Source organism: Sinocyclocheilus grahami, unplaced genomic scaffold (assembly GCF_001515645.1).
Source record: "Sinocyclocheilus grahami isolate Dianchi unplaced genomic scaffold, SAMN03320097.WGS_v1.1 scaffold134.1, whole genome shotgun sequence".
NCBI classification, from domain to species: Eukaryota; Metazoa; Chordata; class Actinopteri; order Cypriniformes; family Cyprinidae; genus Sinocyclocheilus; species Sinocyclocheilus grahami.
In genome coordinates, this window is record NW_015505313.1 from 3,033,779 (window position 1) to 3,040,810 (window position 7,032).

General features: G+C 43.3%; 1 pseudogene; it reads left to right on the forward strand.

Moving 5' to 3' along the window:
- Positions 1–5,806: 5,806 nt before the first annotated feature.
- Positions 5,807–6,507, forward strand: LOC107590941 (RNA-directed DNA polymerase homolog; annotated as a pseudogene).
- Positions 6,508–7,032: the final 525 nt, after the last annotated feature.

Consider the following 7,032-nt stretch of genomic DNA (forward strand, 5'->3'; position numbering starts at 1 on the left):
CCACTAGACTGGAGATACACACATTAATTCAGTAAATATGCATTAACAAAAAGTAAACTGTGACTCATTAATGCCAGTGCAAAAAAAGAAAGAATATATATTGGGCTACAAAATGAACTAAATGGAAACACAATTTACAATATAAGCTAATCTTCAATTATCTTATTGTACAAATACCCTTTTGGGCTTTAAATAGACCCCTATGCCTAAAACTGACCACAACAAACCACTCTATTAGTTCAGTCCATAATAATGATAAAATGCCCACCAAGGTCTCTTTGAACATAAATCTATTTTGTTCCAAGAGCACCTGTGTCCAGTCACTGTGCTCCACTTACTCTCTTGATTTGATAGTGAAAGCAGAAAACTTTTCAGTGTCAAATAGTATTTTAAACCAACAACTTACTAAAGTCCCATGTCATCAGGCCCATGAAAACTAATCTTTCAGTAGTAATAGCTCCTATAAAAGTGGACAGAGTCATTGAAATAGAGGCAAGTAAATAGGCAACAAATCCTTTGCTTGGCTCAGGTGGGCAATGAAGCAAACAAAAAGCTAGAAATGGGATCGGGCCCTGGATGGAGCACACTGGACCATGACTAAAATAGGCCAGAGTTCATAGGTCAAGGTCTTTACGAGAGCTGCCCCCCTCCCATACACAAGATGGATAGTTTTGTGTACTACTCGGTTTAAGACTGACTTCAATTCACAATTACAAACACTTTTAAATAAGCTGGTAACAAACAAGGAGTTTTTTCCCTCATTTATTATATGATATAATTTTATAATTATAAAATAAAGGAAAAAATATTACTTATTTGTTACAGGCCTATTTAAAGAGAGAGAGAGAGAGAAACAGTTATATATTTGATGCACATAAATGCATGCAAATAAATCCAAAATATATGTAATACTAATTGTTACTTCTCATTTTATTTTATAAATCTATACATTAGATTTTACAATATATTTTATGACTTTTAAAATGTGACCTAATATTAATCTATAAAATTAACTAAAACAAAAAAATTTATGAATATAACTGTTTTCCCCTTGTTTTATTTTACAGAGCTATATTTTCCTTTTTTTATACGCATATATCTCTGACTGGGTCTTTTATATCCATGATGCTAGTCAGGTAGATTGAACTCTGTTGCCGCACAATTTTTTTTAGCCCTACAGAAAAATAATAGGGAAATAATCAAAGCCAAAGTCATAACCAAAGTCATCACATTTGATTAGCGATCACACTACACAGCCATGTTTGAATAAATGTACTGTCATGGTTTTATCGTCAGAAAGATGCTCCCTGCAGGAGGGAAATGTAATTTTATGTTTCAGTGAGTGTAAGTACAGTACACCATAGACAAAAGAAAAGTGCAAACAAGGGGATTTGTATAACAATAAAATTCACAAAACCAAACAACAATGTGACAACCAAATCCCAGGAGATTTGTAGTCTTATTCACTCTCAAACCGCCATTATTAACAACAGCACAGTAATTCTGGAACCGTTGAGCTCCAGAAATCAAAGTCTTGCTTAATCTTGCCAATACAGAGACATTTTACTTTTCACAAATGTTCCAAGTGCTACATTCCTCTCCTACAAAAGATTTTCGAGTGGAAGTAAACACCACAGAAATATGACTATGGTGCAACATTGCCCAGGAGAATTTAAATAGTTTTTTCATGGCCTCTATGCAATACCTATATGACAACAACACAACAGCCGCAAGATGAAGGGGTAACCGACAGATGAATTGTAAAACGATAAAAAGATTCAAGTTTGTGCTTACGGTGGACGTTCACAGCCAAAGCAAGATAACAGAGAGGAACATGGCTTGATTTATTTTCTCTTCAGCTCTCTTCAAAATTGGATGGCAAACACTCCCTATTCCATTAACTACAGTCCATATGATTTTTGGCAAATAAAACTGTGCAGTAGCATCTGTGCGCCTGATACAGTGGAGGAGAAACTGCAAACGCAAATGATACGTTTTATTATTTGCCGCCATCAAATAGGCCCTTGCATCTGCTTCTCTGGCGCCGGATCCACAAACACAGCGCTCGTGTGAGATAGGAAAGACCTCAATCAAACGTAAGCTAAGCCTTTCTTCAGGACATGAAACAAGAGCACTCCTATAGCTGATATTATGTCTGCCAGAGAGAACGGGAGAAGATGAAGAGGGAAGAAAGGAAATGCAAAACAGAAGGAGGATGGAAAATAACATGAATTACCTGATGATGAATTATAAGCAGCAGGCGGTACATGCTGCACTTATAGCTTGCATGATAATCCCATCATGCATGCTACTGTAAGCTTCTAATGAAGTCATACAGAGTAGAACAGGGTTTCAGCAGGTTTTATGAAGGTACATTTAAGACTTAAAACTTATCTGAGATTAAGTAAAGACAATTTAAGGAATACATTTAATGGAACACACAATGCATCAATATGGTCTCTAAATGTAAATGTAAACGTATGTAAATGTAAATATAAAGTTTTAAAATAAAATTTCCATTACATTGTTTTAATTTTATATCGAAATAAATTTTACTGCACCTTCTGATCGCATTGCAAAAAAAGTTCATCATCAGTATTTCTGTCTTGCTTTCCAGTTCAAATTGGAAGTCTAAAGATTCTAAAATCAAGATTTTTTGGAATTTTTTCACGTTTTGTTATGTTGCTGCCTTGTAAAACGGCTTTAAATGACTTTTTTCCACATCAATCTACACTCCATACACCATAATGACAAAGCAAAAACAGAATTGTCACAACTTTGTAAATGTATTAAAAAATAAAAAAACTGAAATAAGCACATTGCATAAGTATTCACTAACTAAATATTAACTAAATATTTAGCTGAAGCACCTTTACAGCCTCAAGTCTTTTTTGCTTGATGCGACAAGCTTTTCTCATCAGCATTTGGCAATTATCTGCCATTCTTCACCTCACCTCTTCAGTTCTCAAGCTCTGTCAGGTTGGATGGGGGCAGATGTACATTTTCAGATTTCTCCAAAAATATTTAATTGGGTTCAAGCTCAGGCTGTGGCCGGGCCACTCAAGGACATTCACAGCATTGTCTATAAGCCACTCTTGCTGTGTGCTTAGGGTCATTGTCCTGTTGGAAGGTGAACCTTCTGCCCAGTTTGTGGTTCTGAATGCTCTGGACTGTGTTTTCATTAAGGCTATCTCTATATTTTGGTGAAATTAGCTTTTCTTCTACTCTGATGAGCCACAGTGCACCACAGTATGAGGCCGCTACCAGCACACTTTACTTTTGGGATGGTACTCTGCAGTTGATGAGCAGAGCTGGTTTCAGACTGAGGGTCCTTTAGGTGCTGTTTTGCAAATTCCAGTGTGTTTTCATGTGTCTTAACTGAAGAGAGGATTGAGTTTGGCCACACCACCATCAACTAGAGTGACCATCATGTTCTTGGTCACAGTCTAGACAAGGCCCTTCACCATCAATTGCTCAGTTTGGCCATGAGGCCAGCTCTAGGAAGATTCCTGGTTGTTTCAAACTTCTTCCATTATGGATAATGGAGGCAACATGCTTCTGTGACCCTTCAATGAAGCAGACTTTTTTTCTGAACTCTTCCCCAGATGTGTGGCTTGATGCAAACCTGTTTCTGAGCTCTACAGGCAGTTCTTTTGACCTCAGGGCTTGGATTTTGCTCTGATATGCTGTCACGGTTCGCAGGTCTGTGGATTCCTCCTTTGTTTTGTGTGTGTGTCTGTGTGCGTGTGTGGCTGTCCCCTGCGTTACTGGGCAACTCATGATCGCTGATTAGCGATCAGGGTCAGCTGGTGTTGATCAGCTGCACCCTTTATATTGAGTTGTTTGTTGCTCAATCCCTGTCGCATCGTTGTTTGCTCACTCTGGTTCTCTGTTCAGTGTACTCCCGTCTCCTGTTTGCTGCTCTCGTATCTGTGCGTTGTTGGATGCTTCCTGTGGAGTGACCGTCGGACTATTGTGGATCTACCTGCTACTGTGAGGATCTCTTGCTTTGTCTGTGGAGGCCGCTGTTCCTTAGACTGTCGTCCGGTTCGGTCATCTGCCCATTGTAGTCCCTGCGCTGCTGAGGAATTCTGCATCTTCATTCCTGGCATTCTTCTAGGCTGGTTACCGGTTTGGTTTTCTGAAAATAAACCTTTGAACGCTTGCAACTGAATCTCTTGTCTTTCCCTGTATTTCCCTGACATAACGATCCGACCAGGATGGATTCAGCAAGTGGATTTGAATGGAGAGAGTTTCTTACCAGTAACAATGCTCGTTTGGATCAACAGGAGGAACAAATCATGGCAACGGGTCGTGCAGTGCAGGCCCTGGTGGCGCAGGTGTTCGAGGTAACTGCCCAGCTCCGGCAACTCAAGACTGATACAGCCGGAGCACCCACTGTGCCAGTACCACCGCCTGTACCCCGTCCATCTGAGCGAGTGGATCATCATGGCGAGCCTCGTCTACCCCCACCCGCCTCCTATTCTGGTGAGCCACAGCAATGTCGAGCATTTGTGACTAAATGTTCTTTGTTTTTCACACTTCAACCCACATCGTTTCCAACGGAGCGATCTAAAGTGGCGTTAATGATTACCCTGTTAACTGGACGCGCTGCTCTGTGGGGAACAGCGGTATGGGAAAGTCAACATCCTTGCTGCTTCTCGTTCCAGTCATTTACCGAAGAACTAAAGAGTGTTTGATCGAGCGGTCTCTGGTCGGGAGGCAGCCCGGGAGTTGGCGGAATTACAGCAAGGCAACCGCTCGGTTACGGACTATTCTATTGATTTCCGCACTCTGGTGGCGGAGAGCAAATGGAACGAGGAGGCACAGTGGGACCAGTTCCTGCATGGGTTGGCTGACCGTATCCAAGGGGAGATTTTTGCTTTGGATTTGCCCACTAGTCTGGATGGTTTGATTGAACTGGCAATTCGTGTGGATAATCGTCTGCAACGCCGTGATCAAAGCACGCGTCAGTTTTCATTTCCTTTGGCAGGCTCTTCTCATGTTACGGTCAGTTCCGCTCTCGATCCGGAACCCATGCAGGTGGGCAGAACGCGACTGACCAGGGAGGAGAAGGATCGCCGGAGAAGCAATGGACTATGTCTTTATTGTGGAGCGGCTGGTCATTTTGTTACCAATTGCCCGGTAAAAGCCCAAGCCCGTCAATAGACCAGAGGTTATTGACGGGTGGTGTATCTCTGGAGAAATCCTCTTCTGCTACTCTCCTTCCGGTCAGACTACAATGGGCCAATAGATTCCACAATGGCCAGGCGTTGTTGGACTCGGGAGCGGAGGGAAATTTCATCGACGCTTTTCAGCTGGACATTCCTGTGGTTAAGCTTCCGCGTCCCATATCTGTTCATGCTCTCGGTGGCCAAGTTATGCCATCAGTCACCCAAAGTACTGTTGTTATCAAGCTCATCACCTCTGGTAATCACACTGAGGAGATCTCTCTCCTGTTAATTGACTCTCCTTTAGTTCCCGTGGTCCTTGGACATCCTTGGTTGTTCCGTCATAATCCCCATATTAATTGGGAACAGAACACTGTTTGCTCTTGGAGTAATTTTTGTCATGCGTCTTGTTTGTTGTCTGCTTGTTCTTCTGTTTCTTGTTCTGTGTTACAGGAGGAACCTTTGGACCTGCCTAACGTCCCTGAGGAGTACCTAGACCTGAAGAAAGTGTTCAGTAAGTCTCGGGGAGCTTCTCTTCCTCCGCATCGTCCTTATGACTGTGCTATAGATTTATTGCCAGGGACTTCTCCGCCTAAAGGCAGGTTAGATTCGTTTCTGTTCCGGAAAGGGAGGCCATGGAGAAATATATTTCTGATTCTCTTGCAGCCAAGATCATCCGCCCTTCCTCTTCCCCTGCTGGGGCGGGATTCTTCTTCGTGGGTAAGAAGGATGGTTCTCTGCGGCCTTGTATTGACTATCAAGGGTTGAATGACATCACGGCAAAGAATACTTATCCTTTGCCGCTGATGTCTTCGACTTTCGAGCGGCTGCAGGGGGCTTCCTTTTTTATGAAGTTGGATCTTCGCAACGCCTATCATTTGGTCCGCATCAGGGAGGGAGATGAGTAGAAGACCGCCTTTAATACCCCCAGGGGGCATTTTGAATATTTGGTTATGCCGTTCGGGCTGTCCAATGCCCCCGCGGTCTTCCAGGCACTTGTCAATGATGTGCTGAGAGACATGGTTGACCAGTTCATATAAGTTTACCTGGATGACATATTGATTTTTTCTTCGTCTCTCTCCAGGAACATTTTCAGCACGTCAGGCGAGTGCTTCAGAGGCTGCTTGAGAATGGGCTTTTTGTCAAGGCGGAGAAATGCGTTTTTCATGCACAGTCAGTTCCGTTTTTGGGGTTTATTGTGTCGTTTAGCGGCTCTAATGTACTCCTGGTGCAACACGGTGGTTCTTACTGTGGTGGACCGGTTCTCGAAAGCGGCCCATTTTGTTCCCCTACCTGGGGTGCGCATGGATCCCGACAAGATTCAGGCTGTGGTTGATTGGCCAACCCCAGATTCCCGCAAGGCCCTGCAGAGGTTTCTGGGCTTTGCCAATTTTTACCGACGTTTCATTCGTAATTACAGCCATCTGGCCGCCCCTTTGAATGCTTTGACCTCCACCAAGGTGACGTTCGGGTGGTCCGTTGCAGCTGATGCTGCATTTTCCAACCTGAAAAGCCGCTTTGTTTCGGCTCCTATTCTGGTGACACCCGACCCTTCACATCAGTTTGTGGTGGAGGTCGAAGCGTCTGAGGTGGGGGCTGGAGCGGTACTTTCTCAGCGTTCCCTCGCAGACGGCAAAATGCATCCTTGCGCGTTTTATTCTCATCGTCTGTCTTCCGCTGAACGCAACTACGATATTGGTAACAGAGAGCTGTTGGCGGTTAAGCTGGCTTTGGAGGAGTGGCGTCATTGGTTGGAGGGCTCGGGGGTACCTTTCATTGTCTGGACCGATCACAAGAACTTAGAGTACATTAGATCCGCTAAACGATTAAACTCTAGGCAGGCTCGGTGGGCACTTTTTTT